The sequence below is a fragment of the Mesocricetus auratus genome, unplaced genomic scaffold (assembly GCF_017639785.1).
Source record: "Mesocricetus auratus isolate SY011 unplaced genomic scaffold, BCM_Maur_2.0 Super-Scaffold_100007, whole genome shotgun sequence".
In the NCBI taxonomy this organism is placed as follows: Eukaryota; Metazoa; Chordata; class Mammalia; order Rodentia; family Cricetidae; genus Mesocricetus; species Mesocricetus auratus.
In genome coordinates, this window is record NW_024429191.1 from 1,088,881 (window position 1) to 1,106,892 (window position 18,012).

The 18,012-nt window shown below is 48.2% G+C and overlaps 1 protein-coding gene across 1 annotated transcript in view; it reads left to right on the forward strand.

The window, feature by feature from the left end:
* The first annotated feature begins 1,208 nt into the window (after positions 1-1,208).
* The window catches only part of Litaf (lipopolysaccharide induced TNF factor), a 34,478-nt gene continuing 17,674 nt past the window's right edge, over positions 1,209-18,012 (forward strand). Inside the window, exon 1 of the mRNA XM_005084576.4 lies at positions 1,209-1,322. The gene's annotated coding sequence lies outside the window, so the exon portion shown is untranslated. The remainder of the gene's footprint in view (positions 1,323-18,012) is intronic.

Consider the following 18,012-nt stretch of genomic DNA (forward strand, 5'->3'; position numbering starts at 1 on the left):
GTCTCAAACAAACAAACAAACAAACACAAACACAAACAAACAAAAAACCCACCTGAGTTGTCTCCTTATTGTTGAGTATGCTACAACTTAAATCTGAACCCCCCCATCCCCCAGACTCTCATGATTTGAACTCTTTTGGGAGTTATGAAATCTTTAGGAGGCAGGGCCTATCTGGTAAAAGTAAGTGGCTAGGGCTGGGCCTCTGAAGGTTATTCCTGGCCCTGGGTCCTGATTGTCTCTCCCTCCTGGTCTACTGTGATGTGAACCGTTCTACATAGCTTCTGCTGCATAATCTCTTGCCAGATTTTTCTCATGATGATGGACTGAAACCATCCAAAACTATGATCCCAAATAAACCTTTCTCCTTCTTTACGCTGTTTCTGTTAGGTCTTGTGTAAATAATGAAGCCAAGCCAGGTGTGGTGAACACATGTCTTTACCCCAGCACAAAGGAGACAGAAGCAGGCAGATCTCTGAGTTCCAGGCCAGCCAGGGCTACATAGTAAGATACACACACACACACACACACACACACACACACACACACACACACACACACACACGTTGTAAGAGTCTTTTTGTGTGCGAGGGACGGAGTGAGACAGAGTCTCACTGTGTATCCTTGGCTGGCTTCAAACTTCCTCACAGGTTAGCCTCAACTTTTTGAGGAACCATTTCTCAGCCTTCCAAAGTGTTGGTGTTGCAGGCCTGTTCTTATGAGGCATTGGAGACAAACTCAGGTTTTCAAGCATGCTACAGCCCTTTACCAGCTGAGCTGCAGCTCTGGCGGGTTTTTGGTTTCTTGAGACAGATCTTGAGACACTACGGAGCCCTAGCTTGCCTGAAACTCACTGCGGTAGATAAGGCTGACCTCGAATACGTGCGTCTGTCTCCTGTACAGTTCTTTATATATTTTGAATATTAGACCTTCACCAGCTACATAACCTGCAAATATTGTCTCCTTTCTGTAGGTTGTCTTTATGCCTTTGGGGGTGTGCGTGGTTGGGGCTGTTAGAAACAAAGAATAATCTCCTTGCTCCGCCCTTTCCCAGGCCTCGCGACTCGCCGAGTCCGCCCTCTGCCAGACCCTCCAGGCTTTGCCTCCCCGCGCCCCGCCTCTCGGGAGCCCTTTCAGGTCGCAGCTTCCTCCCGATTCCGTCAGCCTTAGGCTGTCGCCCCGCACCTCCCAGGCCCCGCCCCACATGCCCCAGGCCACGCCCCGAAACATCCCCGCCCCCGGCTCGCCCTGCCTCCCTGGAGCTTTCCCGGCCCGCGCGCGCGGCCAGTGCAGACCTCACGGCTCGACAGGCGGCGCGGGTGGCGGTGAGTGTGGCGCTGCTGGGTGCTGCGTGGGGGAACACCAGGCGCGGGGTGCGGGGCAGCTTCGGAGGTGGAGGCCGTGCTCTGGCACCTGCCTAGAGCCCCGGGGCTCCGCGCTCTCCGAGGGTGGCGAGTAGCGACGTCGCGAGACCCGGGGCGGCGCGCTTTGGGCGGGATTTAGAGCGAGGGGTTCCAGCGGTGCTCCGGTAGTCTTTGGTCCTCAGGCCCGGACTGCCCAGCTCTCCTCTGAACCTCCCCGGATGATGCCCCTGGGGATTGTAGGAAACGGCGCGGTTTTCTCTAGTAGCCTTTAGAATCTAAATTGTGATTTGGAGAGCGATCGCTCGCGGAGTCTGAAAGCAGAAGCGAATAGACAAAAAGTAGAATAACTTTCCAGATGCTCCGTGGCTCTCAGGGCCCACGAGTCTGCACTTATCCCTGGGAGTTTCACGCGGATTCCCAGCAGAGTGCGGGCGTGCCAGTGCTCTAGGGATCCGGCACGATCGCGGAACTCCTAGCGCAGACGGCGACGACGAAGGTGGAAGTGGCCCCTGCCTGACCAGCCAGCCCAGTTCTTGCTTCTCAGGGGTTTCCAGGTCAGCGTGGGTCCAGACTGTGCACTTAATCGTCATTCGGTGTAGTGCCCACACCTTCCGTTCAGGCTTAAGAGGAAGGGGTGAGGGGACATGGGTGTGTTCTAGAAAGGCGAAGCTCCAGTGATCAGGCCTCTTGGACCTTCCTTAATACTTTGTCGGATTTGTGCTTCCGGATAGTGAAGCTGATGTCATTCACTGTTGGACTGAGCAGTAGTCGTTGGGAAATAGTTTGTGGGAGTCACGGGACGTCCTGAATTCCCATCGGCTTTTTGTTACTTTGAGACAGGGTCTTATGTAGTCCAGACTGGAATTCCAACTGCATATATAGCCGAGGGTGGTCTTGAACTCTTGGACTTTTCTGCCTTCACAGTGTAGAGATTACAGGGTTGTGCCATCCAGCCCACTCCTCCAGCCTTTTCAAACTCTAGCCGCCCTCCCATTGGCATGGTGAGCTGGAGCTGATTCAGGGACTCCTAGGCTCCATATTGGAGTCCTTTAAAGGAAGATTGCTTCCACCAGTAGGTGCTTGCCTGCCTTTCTGCCCTCCACTTCAGCCTTCCCAGATTGGCTCTTTCAAAACAGAACTAATGTAGGTGGCTGTAGAGGAAGGCGCCGGGAATTCCTCCAGTGTTTGACTTTATCAGATGCATCAGGACCAGAGGGTGTGTCACTTGCTCTACCTGGCCTAGAATAACACCCATTCTTCACCTGGCTCTTGTCTCTGCCAGCCTTATAAAAGTGAACAGGCCAGCTAAGAAACATTTGTTGTAGACCTACTATGGGCAAGGCCCATTGTCCTCCTTTTCCCGTTACACTAAAAGCACTAATAATGAATGGGTTTATTCCTACCTGAAAAAAAATGTCTGTGTGATGTTTTACTGAATTAAGTGACTTGGTGGCTGCTCTAAAAATCTGTCAACAGTTTCAGTTTCTTGAGTCTTTAAAATACTGGATAGAAGTAGCTCTGTGTCTCTGGCTACATTTATGCTGTCCTTCCTTATGGGCTGGCCATGGGAGGGGAAAGAATCACACCTTGTCCTATAAAGGTGCTGAAAGAAAAAATGGCCCCTGGTCCTGAGTGGCTTCTGCTATGGGTGAAAATCAAGTATGCTGTTGAAAAGTTCAGAGCTCAGCTCAGAATCCCAGCTAAGGCCGCTGGGAGGCGTTCCTAGACTGGAAAAGTTGTGTGTATGGAAGAGCTGAGGTCCAGCACAGGACCATTAAGCAGGATACCAGCAAAGCTGCTGTGGAGGTCAGAAGGATGTCAGAGGGGAGCCCACTGACAGGAAGGAGCTGGCAGGCATTCCCAACCTATACTAAGAAGATAGCTGTGAGAATGACAGGATGCCTCCCTCCACCTCTCCCCACCCCCAACTTCAAATTCTCCACCAAATTTCCCCAAAGCCCCATGAGGATGGAAAAAAGGGAACTAGTAAGAGGAAGCTGTGGAGTCTTGGCACCAGTCACTTGTATTCTGTTTGTTTTGGCTTTCTGCTGCCATGAAAATAGCCCAAGGAACCAGGTGGCTTATATCCACAGGTAAATAGACAGGTCTATATTTCTGTCTTTGCAGCCCGCTGGCCACCATTGGCTGGCTGTGAACATGACTGGTGTTTACTTGCCATGGAATTGGTATTTGAGGTCAAGTGCTGTTTTCCAGGGTTCCTCATAACTTCATTTCATTGTTGAGCATTCACTGACACTCTAGATAGACGCAGTGATGACAGCATTAGACGAACCAGGGAAGCTGTCGCTTGGCTACAGATCTTTGGAGAACTGTGTGCCATTTTGTTAGGTTTGTAGACATAGAAAAGTATGGCCTCTGTCTAAACATCCTAATGCCTTCAACAAAAGACAAGTTAACTACAGAAAAGTAAAACAAGTCCAAGAGCTTTCATATATGAAGACCAAAGGCCCTGAGACAGATGTTTACTTCTACAAGGATGACAGACGGTGGAGCTGAAGCAAGTTTGTCTGCTCAGTCTTTCCGGCACTCTGAATTCCTTTCTCCTAGGGTTGGGGTAGGACCCCCAGGTTTGAACAACTATGATCAGGCAAGAGAAGAGTTTTTTTCTTCTTCCTCTTCCTGTTTCTTTAAATTCATGTGTATGGGGACTAGAGCGATATCTTGCTGCTCTTCCAGAAGACCTGAGTTGGGTTTCTACCACCCATGTTAGGCCAGTCACAACTGCCGGAAACTCTAGCTCCAGGGGAATCTTATGCCCTCTCCTGGCCTTTGCGGGCACTGCACTCACATGCATATACCCACATCTGGACATTGTAACTCATATACATAGTAAAAACTTAAAATAAAACTTAAAGACATTTTTAAGTGCAGGTGGGTACATGTAACCATGTACGTGGAGACTAGAAGACAATTTTGGACCATCTTCTGGGATACTGCCTACCTCCTTTGAAACAGGATCTCTCATGGGCTTGGAGCTTACCGCTTGGTTGTGAAGTCTGTCTCCCCAGCGCTGGGATTACAAGTGTATACTACCATGCCTGGCTTCTTCTGTAGGTCCTGGATATTGAACTCAGGTCCCTCAGGCCAGCACAGCACCATTGTAGCCAGACGACTCCTACAGGTTTAAAGCAATAGCTCCAGGTTCTACAACAGCCTTGTAGCGAAATTCTAATTCCTTGACCTGCCCTTGTGGAGGGAAGATAGGAAGAAGTCAGAGGGAGGCTGTGTTTCTGAGGCCCAGCCAGTGTCCTTTCTGTTCAGTCTCCAATATGCTGTGTGTAATTTTGTTGTCTGTGCTCCAGTAGGTTAATAGGCAGCAGCTCTCCATTAAGCCCTAATTCATGTAGAGTGCTAACTCCCCAGGGCCCAAAGCCTAGCATATGTGTCTGGCATCATTACTGATGTCATCTATAGAGCTCACATGGGAGACCCCTTCAGTCAGGTCACAAAAGAGAATTATGTTGGCTCTTATTCTCTATGGGGTGCAAATGGCCCACAGGACACAGGTTGGATGCACCTGGAAGACTTCAGAAAAAAAAACAATGGAGAATTTAAGCCATTTGGCTCATGGAGCCTCTTGAGCGAACTTGGGGGAGTTTAAGAGTTCAGTGTTAGCCAGACTGGTTGCCACACACCTCATTCTGCCCTCAGGATACTTAGGCTGGGCAATTGTTGCATGGCCAGTTTGGGTTGCTGCATAGCAAGACCCTATTTCAGAAAACCTGACCTGCTCAACTCTGATTCCAGTGGAGTTTATGGACCATGTACTGATATTTGAAAAATTTATGTTGAGAATCAGCAGAAGGACTGTCCCGGCAGGTAAAGACACTTGCCGCCATGTCCTGTGATCTGACTTCAGTCTTCAAAACCTGTGTTTGAAGGAAGGAAAGAAGTGACTTCCATAAGTTGTCCTCTGGTCTCCACACTTGACTATGGTGCACATATGCACATGTGTACATACACACAAACTAAATAAATGCAATTTAAAATTAAAATACTAAAACCCAGGAGGATTTCAGGAAATGTGGAAGATGAAATCAGACATAATTTGAGCAACAACATGAAGCCGTACCAGCTTTCTTTGTTGGGTGGCCCTGTCTTTTGTCATTGAGTTCCTGTCTTATCCGTTCCTCCCCTCCCTTCACTAATCAGGACACACGGGATCTGATAGCCCGGTGCAGGCTTATTGATGTTTTTGGTACCATTTCATCAAAAGCTGGCATTCATGGGAGAGCCTGGGATGTGATTTCATCCGGAATCCCCAGGGAAGTGGTCCATACTGATTGTAGGGCTCAGTTCTGCTCGACGTGGAAGCATTTTTCCATTCCGCAAATCAATGTAATTTGTAGTTCTGCCATATTTAACCTGACTTTAAGCTTGTGGTAACTTTATCTTTGACTTGTGGGACAAATGACCCTGCAGAAACCACTGAAATTCAGAAGATGGAATTGGAAAAAACATTTCTCTGAAATATTTTACTAAGAGCTTCTGAGTTCCTCTCTAGAGTGTATGGAATAAAATTTGTCAGGGCAGTCAGATGCCCACCCTGCAAAAGCTGTTTCTTCCTTCCCCAAAGAGTCTTATCCTTCTAAACCATAGAGGGCCCTAGGTTGCCCCTTTGTCTAAGTCTGCTTCCTCATCGTTCTGTAGCGTTTGAGAAGCCCCATTCATTCTCCTTGAATGGCTGCCAGAGTCATCTGCAGGTTAAATTTCATTACAGTAATAGATGTGATGCAGTTTTTGTATTTACAGACTGTGGTCAGTGCCCCGGATTTATGAATTTTTAAGCAATGTTTGATCTCGTGACCATACAGTCCCAGGTTTAGTTCAGTCCTGTGTCTACACACACTATCCTAAGGGATATTTTGCTCCCTCTTCCAAGACCTCAGAGTCCAGACCAGACAGACCCCGTTGGCCTTCTCAGCTGCTTTTCCGTCCTGTTTATAAACTAGGCCATTTTCTAAGGCTCACTTTCATCTGCAGCCCCTCCCCCTTACTGGGGTCATTTCTATGATTCCATATTAATGCTACCAAACCTTGTGTTTCCTTTCTGGGGCTGGGGCTGTGGGGCAATGGGCACAGGAGTGGAAATGAAGAGTCTCTTTCTATCTGGCAGAATTGATTTTAGGGGATTATGCTGGTGGTTAAAAAGCTGCTTTATCTCTGTGACGGCCTTGCCCTTTGTGTGTTGATCTGATACCTAAATCTAGGAAGCCATTCTCTGCCAGGAGCCTGTCTGGAGCCTGTATTTCCCACAGCACATACCATCCACATGTGGTTGAAAACGGAGGGAGGATAGGAGGCCCAGGAAACTCCCTCCAGCTTGGGCATGCCTTCCAAAACTGTCCATCTGCTGACATTCTAGGGTCTCATCTCTTTTAAATTTTTTTTAGACTTTTTTCCCTCTCTTTTTGAGATGGCTTCATGTAGCCAAGTTGGCCTCTAAGGCTCCAGTTCTGGCTAAGTTTGAACTGATCCTCCTGCCCCCACTTCCTAAATTCTGGAGTCACAGGAATCTACCACTAAACCTGTGTGTATATTCCTGTTCATATGTATGGGGGTGCACATCTGTGTGGGTGAGTGTATACACCCAAAGTTGATGTCAGATCTCTTCCTCAGTTGACCTGTGTCTTAGCTGTTGATGCAGGGTCTTGTGCTGAACCCAGAGCTCCATTGGCTAGTCTAGCTAGCCCCAACCCCTGTTTCTGACTCTGGATGCTGGAATTACAGGCAGCTGCTATGCCTGCCTTTTTTACATGGGTTACAGGATCTGAACTCTGGTCCTCACACTTGTAGGGTAAATCTCTCTTCACTGAGATAGCCCTCCAATCCTTACTTTTCTTTATCCTTCCTTCCTTCCTCCTTTCCTTCCTTCCTTCCTTCCTTCCTTCCTTCCTTCCTTCCTTCCTTCCTTCCTTCCTTCCTTCCTTCCTTCCTTCTGTCCTTCCTTCCTTCCCTCCCTCCCTCCCTTCCTCCCTCTTTCCTTTCCTCCTCCTCTTCTTTCCTTCCTTCCTGTATCCCTTCCTCCCCCCTCTCTCTGTGTCTGTCTGTCTGTCTGTCTGTCTCCGGTTTCGGGGCAGGTGAGGTGGCTCAGCAGGTAAAGGTGCTTGCTGTACAAGCCTGCCAACCTGAGTTCAGTCCCCGAGACCCATACACAGTGGAAGGAAGGAGAGAACTGACTCAGAAAGTTGCCCTCTGACCCCCCAACTCCTTTCTCCACCCCCAATAGTAATAAAAAATAGATTTTTAAAAACTATATGTTCTGGAGATTTCATAATAAGCTGGGTGTAGTAATATACACTTGTAATTCCAGTACTGGGGAATCAGAGGCAGGAGGATCACTGTAAGTTCAAGCCAGGTCTACTTGGCAAGATCATTCCAAAATAAAATATCTTAAAAAAAAAAAAAGGAAAAAGAGTACAAAGCCTGCAGAAGTGGAGCGTGATCTCCTTGGCCATTGCCAGCTCATGCTTGTCCAAGAATGCTCTGTCTGTAAGAAGTTCTGCTTGTCTTCTGGTCTCTGCTCTGTCTTGTCTGGGTTCTTTTTCATGTTTAAAGTTTTTATTTATCTTATATGTATGTGAGCACACTCTGCCTTAGTCTTGAGTCATTGTGTAGCCCTGGCTAGTCGCAGACTTGCTAGGATTGCCTGTGTGTGCCATAATGTTGGGCTTTTAGCTGAGTTGTTTCAAGGGAGATCCTGGAACCCTGGGAGACTAGTGATCCTATGGCAAGAGCAGATGGTCACTCTGGCTCTGGCTCTCTCAGGAACAGCTATTCTCTGGCAGGAGGAAATGTTTACAGATAACTTACACTGTTGGGAGATGCATCACAAGAAAGGAAAGCAGGCACCGTCTAGGAACTTAGTCATGCCCTCTAGACATGACTGACGGGAAGACAGTCTGCGTAACAGGTGGCGGTTAGCTTGCAACAAAGCCCAGCCACACGTGGTGTTTTGGTCATCTCTCCTGAGTTGTAAGTGTGAGCCTATCTGGTGAGGAACCTTCCTGGCAGAGGGCCAGGACAATGGAATCCATCAGAACACTCCCACCTCTAGTTCCGAAACTCCTTTAGGCCAAAGAGGGTGAGGGGGTAATTTTTTCTCGTGTGTGTGTGTGTGTGTGTGTGTGTGTGTGTGTGTGTGTGTGTGTGTGTGTGTGTGTGCTCTTAGAGGCCTCAAGACGACTTGGAGTTCCCTAGAACTGGAATACAGGGGTTGTGAGCTGTTTGGTGTGTGCTGGGACCGGCAGCCAGGGCCTTTTACAGGAGCAGCTGGTGTTTTTATAGTTGAGCCTTCTCTCCTGCCCTGAAGTTTTCTTTCCCTTTCTTTGAGATAGGGTCTCATGTAGCCCAGGCTGGTCTCAAACCCTTTGTGTAGCTGAGCGTGACCTTGAATTTTTGGTTCTTCTGCCTCCACCTCCTGAGTGCTGGGATTGCAGACCTGCACCACTAGGGTTTCTGGGAATGTGAACCCAGGGCTTCGTGCATGCAGCTCTACCAGCTGAGCCACACCCTCAGTCCTGAGGCACCAGTGTTTTGAGTCACAACGCTAGTAACTGTTTATATAGAGTTCTTACACACTTGGTTCTGATGGGGTCCAAGTCCTCAGAAACTTCAAAGCAGCTTGTTGGAGAAGGTGGTGGTGGTGTGCTGCTATGACCCCTGGAGTAGCTAGGGATGAATTAGAACCAGGAATGCAGACAGACCCTCTCTCTCCCTTTTCTCCAGTGTTTCATTTCCTATTCTGTCCCAGACTTAAAGGACACAGAGAGAAATATGGGCTCAATTTTAAAAGGAAAGTTAAGATACAGTCTGAGGGCTGGAGAGATGGCTCAGAGGTTAAGAGCACTGGCTGCTCTTGCAGAGGACCCGCGTTTGATGCCAGCACCCACACAGCCATCCATAACTCCAGTTCTAGGGTACCCAGTGCCCTCTTCTGACCTCTGCAGGCACATACATTACATTCGGGCAAAAGAAAAATAAATAAATCTTTTTTGAAAGATACTGTCTTGTGGACACATTTAAAGAGATTGAGGATGGGACTGAAATGGCATTATACATTTCCGGGGCCTGGGACTCTTCCATTTGCGAGTGATGTCCTTGACTTTTGATGCGTGTTTGTGTTGTCATGAGTTGCTAGGTGGCTTCTGGCATTCTGGGGTTGGAGGATTGTTTTGAACTCCCTTCTTTGGTAAGGGTTAATTACCTTGGGGAACTTTACTGGTTCCTCCAGAGGCACAGATTGTACTTCCTTGATGTGAAGGCCCTTGAAGCTAGACTGCACCTTCCTGCTGTCCCAACCCCAATCCCAGGACACAGATGTGCGGCCTCTGGGCAGATGTCCACCCTGCTTCTTGCCTTTCCCATTCCCAAAACTTGCACTCTAAGAATCAAGCTGGACTTGATTCCCTCCTGTGTCTCGATTCTCTGCAGAGTCATTAGGCCAGCCAGGAAGGCTGCACAGCTTCCCATGCCTGGCTCACCCTTGGCCTTCTGAAGTCTGCATGAGAATGGGCCATAGCACAAAATATCAGCAAAGAGCCAGGCGGTGCTGGAACATGCCTTTAATCTCAGGACTCAGGAGACAGCGGCAGGCAGATCTCCGAGTTCAAGGTCAGCTTGGTCTACAGAGTGAGTTCCAGGACAGCCAGGGTTACACAGAGAAACCCTGTCTGGAAAACAAACAACAAAACTAGCAAAGAAACTGCAAAGTGGGGGAATGATGGAGTCAGAGTCCTCTTGCAGAATGTTAAAACTGCCCTTTAACCATAGGACTCCTTACACATCAAAATGTATGGGTATTCTGGGCACACACACATACACACACACACACACACACACACACACACACAAAGGTATGGTATTTATGTTGAACCTACAGATTTCCCCATCCCAGGGACCTTTTTAGTAATTACTTATAAGATCTAAAACAAAGCCAGGGGTGTTGTCATCTGCCCTTAATCCCAGCATTTGGGAAGCTGAGGCAAAAGGACCTGGTTCAAGACTGTCTCAAAAATCCAAAAGAAGGGGTTTGGAAAGGTGGCTGAGTGGTTAAGAGGGCTTACACCTTGCAGAGGATCAAGATTCAGTTCCCAGAACCCACGTAGGTGACTCACAAAAGTGTCTGTAACTCTAGCCTCCATGGTTCAGTGGCCTTTTCCTGGCCTCTGTGGTCAACTATATTGATGTGTGAATATATACATGTACATACATGTAAAAATATTTTTATATTCAAAAGAAAAATGCTAAAACAGTGTAGCAATAGGTAAATAATCATCCTACTGCATTGTCTTGGGAGTAATAAAAGTGTGTGCATACTTAGCGCAGCTGGTTTGGCTTTTTCCAAATGTCTTTATTTCATGGTTGGTCGACTGTGCGGATGTGGACATCACAGATAGGTTCTTCCTTCAGCCTGTATGTAATTAGAGCCTTCATCACTCTGCAAACAGGAGGGGCCTGATACACAGTTCACAGGACAAAGGGCTGTGGTCATGTTACTTTAGCATAGATGAGAGATTGGGAGTGGGGGCAGGTAGAGACAGGTTAGCTGAGGACGTTGTTTTCCCCTAAGAAAAGGATTTGTTTGTTGGTTGTGATTATGGCTGTGGCCAAGGAGAATATGAGAGTGACAAAGGCTGGTCCCCTCCTTCTGCTGGCCGCCTCTGCTTCCTCCATCATTCTCTGTGTCCTCTCAGGCATGTGATGCATGTGATGGAAGGACTTCTTCTTTGATGGCTGCATACCATGTCCTTGTGTGGCAGGGTGCCTGGGCAGTCCACCGCCCCGTCCAGCAGCTCTACAGAGAGAGCCCTGGAGGTCCACCACCCAGATGGGAAAATCTATGGCCACAGACTCATGCACATCGACTTTCAGCCATGAGCCTTAGTTTACCGTCAACGGAGACCTGTGTATCTACATCCCAGCTAGCTCCACATGAAATTTAACCAGGTGGTGGGTTTTTTTTTCTCCCTGATGAGCTTTTTATTTGTGTGTGTTCATATTTGTGTGTGCACAAGTGTATGTGTGTGTGTGTGTGTGTGTGTGTGTGTGTGTGTGTGTAGGCCAGAGGACAACCTTGGGTGTCATTCCTCAAATGCTGTCCACATCTTTCTTTTTGAAATAGTGTCTCTCAGTAGCCTGAAGCTCACCAAACAGACAACGCTGACTAGCCAGAGAGCCCAGTGCTGGGCTTACATGGGTGCGTTTGAGACAGGGTCTCTCACTGAAACTGTAGCTCATGATCCGGGTTAACTAAACCTCTGTCCCCACCAGCTCTGGGATTACAAAGAATGTTGCTACACTCTATGTTTACCACTGCAGATTAAACCCAAGTCCCTGTAGTTACAAAACTGCCAGATTAGCCCAGTAAATTCCAGTGTCCCCTTAGTACACCTCGCTGCTATAAGAGGCTGAGCGAATTGGAACAAATAGAAGCATGGGTCTAGAGGCTGAACTACAAGATATTGGAATCTAGTGAGGGTTTCCTTTGCTGTGTCCTCTCAGGGTCCATGTGGAGAGTGTGGGGGTGAGTTGTTATAGAATACATTCAGAGCTAGGCGTTGGTGGCGCACGCCTTTAATTCCAGCACTCGGTAGGCAGAGGCAGGCGGATCTCTGTGAGTTCGAGGCCAGCCTGGTCTACAGAACGAGTTCCAGGACAGCCTCCAAAACAATACAGAGAAACCCTGTCTCAAAAAACAAAAAAAAAAAAAAAAAAAAAAGAATACAGACATGGATGAAACTTAGGGACACAAACTCAGCGATTTCTCTTTCAGCTTTCAGCCTGTGAAAAAAGTTATGGGTGGAGGACATTCCCTTAGAAAGGAACAGGCAAGAAGGCAGGAGTGCCAGGTCCAATAGGACAGCGTTTAATCTGGGTGTGAGCATTGGAGACAGAGTCTCTCACTGTACCTGCACCTCTACCGTGACCCAGATTAACTGAACTGTCCAGTAGCTTCAGGGATCCACACCCTCTGTCCCCCAGCTCTGATGTCACATGGACGGTGAGACCCAAGTGCATATGCTTGCATGAGCTCTTTCCTGACGAATATTCTCCCAAGCCAAAAGTTGTGGGTTTATTTTTTGTTTGTTTATTGGTTTTACTATTAAATGATTTATTTATTTTTAAATTATGGGTGTGTATGAGTGTCCTGGGGCCAGTGCCTGCAGAAGCTAAAGGTGTTGGATCATCTAGAGCTAGTTACAAGTATCTGTAAGCCACTTGATGTGGGTGCTGGGAAATGAACTTGGGTCCTCTGCAAGTGCAGTATGTGCTCTTAACCACTACACCATCTTTCTAGCCCCCTTGAGACAGGGTCTTGTTGTGTATCAAGCTGACTTTGTACTTGTGATTTTTCTGCCTCTGCCCCTTGAAAAGTAAGATTACAGAGATCATGGGTTCATACCCCCCAATTTTTTTTAGATATACTTTTCTTTCTCTTATGTAGCCTAGAATGGCCTTGGATTCCTAATTCTCCTGGCTTTCTCTCCCTCCCTCTTCCCCTCCCTCCCTTCTTCCCTTCCTCCCTTCCTTCCTTTCTCTTTCTTGTTACTGTTGTTGTTTTTGAGACAGGCTTTCTCTGTGTAACAGCCCTAGCTGTCCTAGAACTCAATTTGTAGACCAGGCTGGCCTTGAACTCACAGAGATTCCCCTCTGCCTCTGCCTCCCAAAGGCATACGTCACCACACCTGGGCTTTATTTATTTATTTATTTAGCCTTTGTTTCTTGAGCAGTGCCACCCCTGGAAGAATATTTTTTCCTTCTGTGTGTCAGCTCCTGGAGTCCTGGGCAGCCATGTCCCCCATTTCTCCCAACTTTGCCAAGTTCTCACAGGTTCACAGTCTGGCTTCACCCCTGTGGTTCCACCACTGATCAGCCTCTGCCTGGATAGCACCAAGGTTGCCTACATATCTTTGAGGGTTAGGTGGGAGAAGCTATGTGCCACCCCTTCCCCTATATCCGCTCTAGCACCTGCTGGATTGGAAGGTTCCTCCTAGAGTCAGGGTGGGCTTGTCTGGAAACCTGGACTTGAGATCCTAGCTTGCCTAGGAGATCCCCGACAAGCCTGCCTGCTGTCATTGTCCACAAACCCCTTCTAGGTCACTGGGCCACACCCTCGTTCCTCTAGGGATGCCGTTTGTTTATCTAGCCATGCTGAGGGTTCCAGACTCCCTTCTGCTTCCGTGTCACTTACGAGCGCCACTAAGTCATTTCTGTCTTCATTTTCCTGGATGCGTTTAAAAGCAGTCACATAGCACTTCAGCATCTTCTGCCAAATGTGGCTCTTCCATTCTGCCTCCCACAGCTCCTCAGGGCATGCCCATGATTCTGCCCGGCTTTTGCTACTCTAGTTTTCTTCTGGGGTCTCAGCCAAAACGCCTGTATTGTCCCTAGTCAGGGCTTCTGGCTGTGACTGCTCTGGTGACTCAGGATCGTCTCACGCCCTGCAGTCTTTGTCTGAGGTCTCACTCAGAAGTCCCCTTAAGGCCACTTTCCTCTTCTTTTTCCTAGCTGCTGTCCTCCCCACCTCTGCATAGGGTCAGAAGTTCAAGGTCATCCTCAGCTTCATAGTGAGTTTGAAGCCAGCCTGGGATACACAGACTCTACCTAAAAACAGCAGTAAAAAAAGCTTACAATTAAGGGATGGCAGGGGACAAGACACATCCTTGGGTGTCTTCTTGGGCCAAAGTTGGGTGCTATCTTAGCTCTGCTCTAGTGGGGGTGTCTTTTGGGCTTCCCTGACTTCTGGGGTGAGGCAGGGGCTCTACCTTGGCCCATGATCTCTTCCTCTATATTTCAGATGTCAGCATAGCCTCTGACCCGCTTTCCTTTTATAAGAGCTTTTATGATGACATGCAACCCTCCACACACTTCCTATAGGAATTTCTGATGTGTATAGCATCTTGGGGTACACCAAGTTAAAATTTCAGAATTTCCTTATGTCCCAGGAAAAGGCAGGGCCAGTTCAGATCGGCAGGTACTTCTGAGCCAAGTAGGGAGTTGCTAGGAGGAGCCTGCTCCTGAGTCTAGCTCTTGAAGGGATCTCACTGTGGGTCTCAGAATAGACTGCTTATGGCAGTGACACTGGGGCAAGTTGTAAGGCTTTAGCCTATAGGACATTGGGAGGCTCAGAAGGTCCTTGTCTGACCTTGAGTACCTTTCAACCTGTCTGTCCCTTTGACCCTCATGATAGAGAGGAGAGGTTATGCCTTTCCACCCATCCCCTAGACCCTACTTATTCTTTCCTAGAGCCAAGGGTGGGTGGAGTCAAAACCTAGGGAGAAGTCCCTTTTACAGAGCTGGGAACGTGTGTCGCCATGACTTTTCATGAGGGATTACCATGAAGCTAATAGACTGGCATTTTCTTTCTTTTTTTTTTTTTTTCCTTTCTCTGGTTTCTACTTCCTCTGCCGCCTCCTCCTTCCCTGTTCCACATCTGTCCACCCACATCAAGACTTGACCTCCTACCTGGACATTCCAGGGCACTCGGTTGAGCCATATTCCACCCTCAGGAATCTGGAGGTTGCAAAAGGCAGCTGGCTCTGTTCTGAGGGTGGCCCGCCACACTGCCCAGTTATAACCAGATCCTCGTGTCTGAACAAAAGTGTGAGGGTGCCCGTATGAACACTTCCTCTTCTCAGATTCTAAGTCAGGGCTTTTGTTTCCAGATCATCCAGTGCGTGCATGTGTGTGTACTCCCCTGTGGAGGCCAGATGTCAGTCTTGGCTGTAGTCCCCCAGGAGTCCCTCACTGGCCTTGCAGTGACCCAGAGATCTACCTGTATCCACCTCCCCAGTGCTTTATCACAACCGTGCAGTACTATGCCTAGCTTTAAACAACAACAACAAGAACATGGGTTCTGGGGATCCAACTCAGGTCTTTGTGTTTGCAAGACAAACATTACCAACTGACCTATCTCCCAGTGCACCCCACCACTTTTTGGAGAGAGTCTATGTAGCCTAGGCTGGCTATAAGCCTCCTGCCCAGTCTCCTCAGAAATTACAGTCCCATGCTACCACACCTGACTCTGTGCTTCCAAATCTTGATATTGATGGAGATGGGTCTCCTGTGGCATTTTAACATGGCTACTGTTCTCTGCAAGTGTTCCCTCAGTACCACTGGGAGGGCCCCTTTTGTCCTGCATTGCTTGGGACTTTCCTGGGTTTTGTACCGAAGGTGTTCCCTATTCATGAAAACTCTCTGCTTCAAGTGAGCTGGGCTACAGCTCGGCTATCAGTCACCTTGATGTTTTGACCGTGGTCTAGCTGTCGAAGTGCAGTTATGGACACATTTCTGTTCTTGCTCTTAAGAACCCTCAAGGTAGTCAGTCAGGAAGACAGGTGAAGAAAAAGTGCCCTGGACAGCTACAGAAAAAACAGGGACCCTGGCAGCCAAGGCAGGGCCCCTGTCCCATGTTCTGTGTTCTTTCCTCCAATGGGCTCCTTTACTTCTAAGAGTGGGAGGAAGTGCCTGCCATTTGCCTCTTTTACAGGCAGGCAAGCCCATGCACTAACATCCCACCACAGGGCGCGGGAACCCTGCCCTTGTGCTTTGTAGAGAGGCCTAAGGAGGCCAGAGTGGCTTCTCCAAAGGCACACAGTGCAGGCCTGGGTATAGGGAATGAGGAGGAGCTGGCCCAGCTATCAAAGGGAGTCCTATGAGGTAAAATGAGAAAGCCTGCATAGGGACATGGGAATGAGCTGCCAATGCAGACATTCGCAGTGATGGCTGAGGTGAAACAAGAGATCCTGTGGGCAGTAAGGGAAACCCTCTTGGACTTTGAATGCCGGGACATTGATCATCCTAGTCAGGGCATGGTGTGGGTGGTCACTGGCTTGGTTTCAGGTCTTTGGTCTTTGGAAGGCCTGAAGAACAATACTCAGGCTTGAATATTAAGTTGTGCCTGGAAAGTTCTGGCAATGCATCATACCCCTGCTACCCTAAGGGTTGGAGATTTTAGGAAAGATATTTTAATGTATGCTTAAGTACAGGGCTAGGAGAAGTGCTCAGAAGAAAGTAAGGGAGAGTTGCCTGATTTTTCTCTTGCTCATATGAAATCATATAAAAATAATTTAGTTTTCTAAGACATACCTCTTTGTGTGTCTATCCACTTGATCTTTTGAGATAGGGTCTCTCACCAAATTCAGAGCCACTAGCTGGCTACTCTGGCTTTGTCCCTGGGGGCGGGGGGTGCTGCTTTCTCCACCTCTGTGGTGATCCCCCTGCAGGCTTTACAGCAGGTAGGGAAAAGACATCAGGACCAGACAAGAATGAAACTCAGCTGATTTTACTGTAACTGGACTGGACCAGGACTTCTAGACTGGCCCAGATCATTTTCTTTAGCCATATTTAAGCACAGCACAGTGTTTGAAAAAAGTATTCAGATAACGATTAACCAAGTCCCGAGTCACAACAGTTGAGGATATGTTTACAAAGCACATCTGGTTTCTTTCACAACCATGGGTACCGTTGACTTAGAGATAGTGCCCAAGATCTAGGGTCTAGGGAACTTGACTGGGGTAAACATAGTGCCTGTGGGTGTCAGGATTGGCCCGGCCCTCAGATAACAAAGAAGTCACTTTAGGCTATTAGAAAGCACAAGTGACCTCACTCATGAGAGTGTGTTTTATGGTCTAAAAGCAATGCTCAAGATGTAGGAAAAAAGGTCTTGGGTAAATAAAAACTTAAATTCTGGGAGATAAGACAGAGCTTGTTGCATCAGACGGCAAAAGGCCACCACGTTGTAAAAAAAATGACATCATTCTTAGCATTCCAGGAAGAGCAGCTTCGCACCTCATTTCCCTGAAGAGGTGAGCTGTGTTTACTCCCCTGGCTTCTCTGGTGCTCATCTGTGTGCCCAAGGCTCTTTGTTCTCTCCACACTTCCTCAGTGCTGGGATTACAGCTGCCTGACACCACAGCTGGGTTTTTATGTGGGTGTGGGGATCAGAACCCAGGTACTTACAATTACATGGGGAATGGAACTTGCAGACTGAGCCATCTGTCCCTCTCCTAGTTAGTGTTTCTGCAACATGGTTTCGCTGTGTAGCCCAATCTGGCCTTGGATTTATGGTCCTCTTATCTCTACTGCCCGAGTTCCAAGTTACAGGCATGTACTATTCATGCCTGGCAGAATTAGTCATTTAAAGGCAACAGTGGCTTTTTATACCTCACCACATTGTATAACTACCACCTCTGTCTAGTTTCAGAGCATATTGTCACCTCCAACTTGCTTTCTATGTCTGTGGACGTCCCTGTTCTGGGCATTTGGCATCAATAAGACTGCAGGGTCGGAAGCCTTTTGTGTCTGAACTCTAGCAGAATGATTTCAAGGATCATTTACAAGCCATGGCTGGGAGCCCGCACCGCTAATGAGAAGCTGGTGGCCTGGCAGGCTCTTGGCCTTTGGCAGCCTCGTCTTTAATTTTAAATTGGGGGCTCAGGCTGGCCTGTGTGGGGACAGTCAGTCTGGTTCAGTCAATGTAGAAGGAACACCTGCTGTGGCCCGGAAGTTCTAGGGTTTGTGGGCAGCGCCTGGGCTAACTGATTCTCCCAAGATGTTCAGGACAAATTCCTTAGAAACAAATCTGTCTGAACATGGGGTGCCTCTCCATACCCTGACGTTCGCTGGC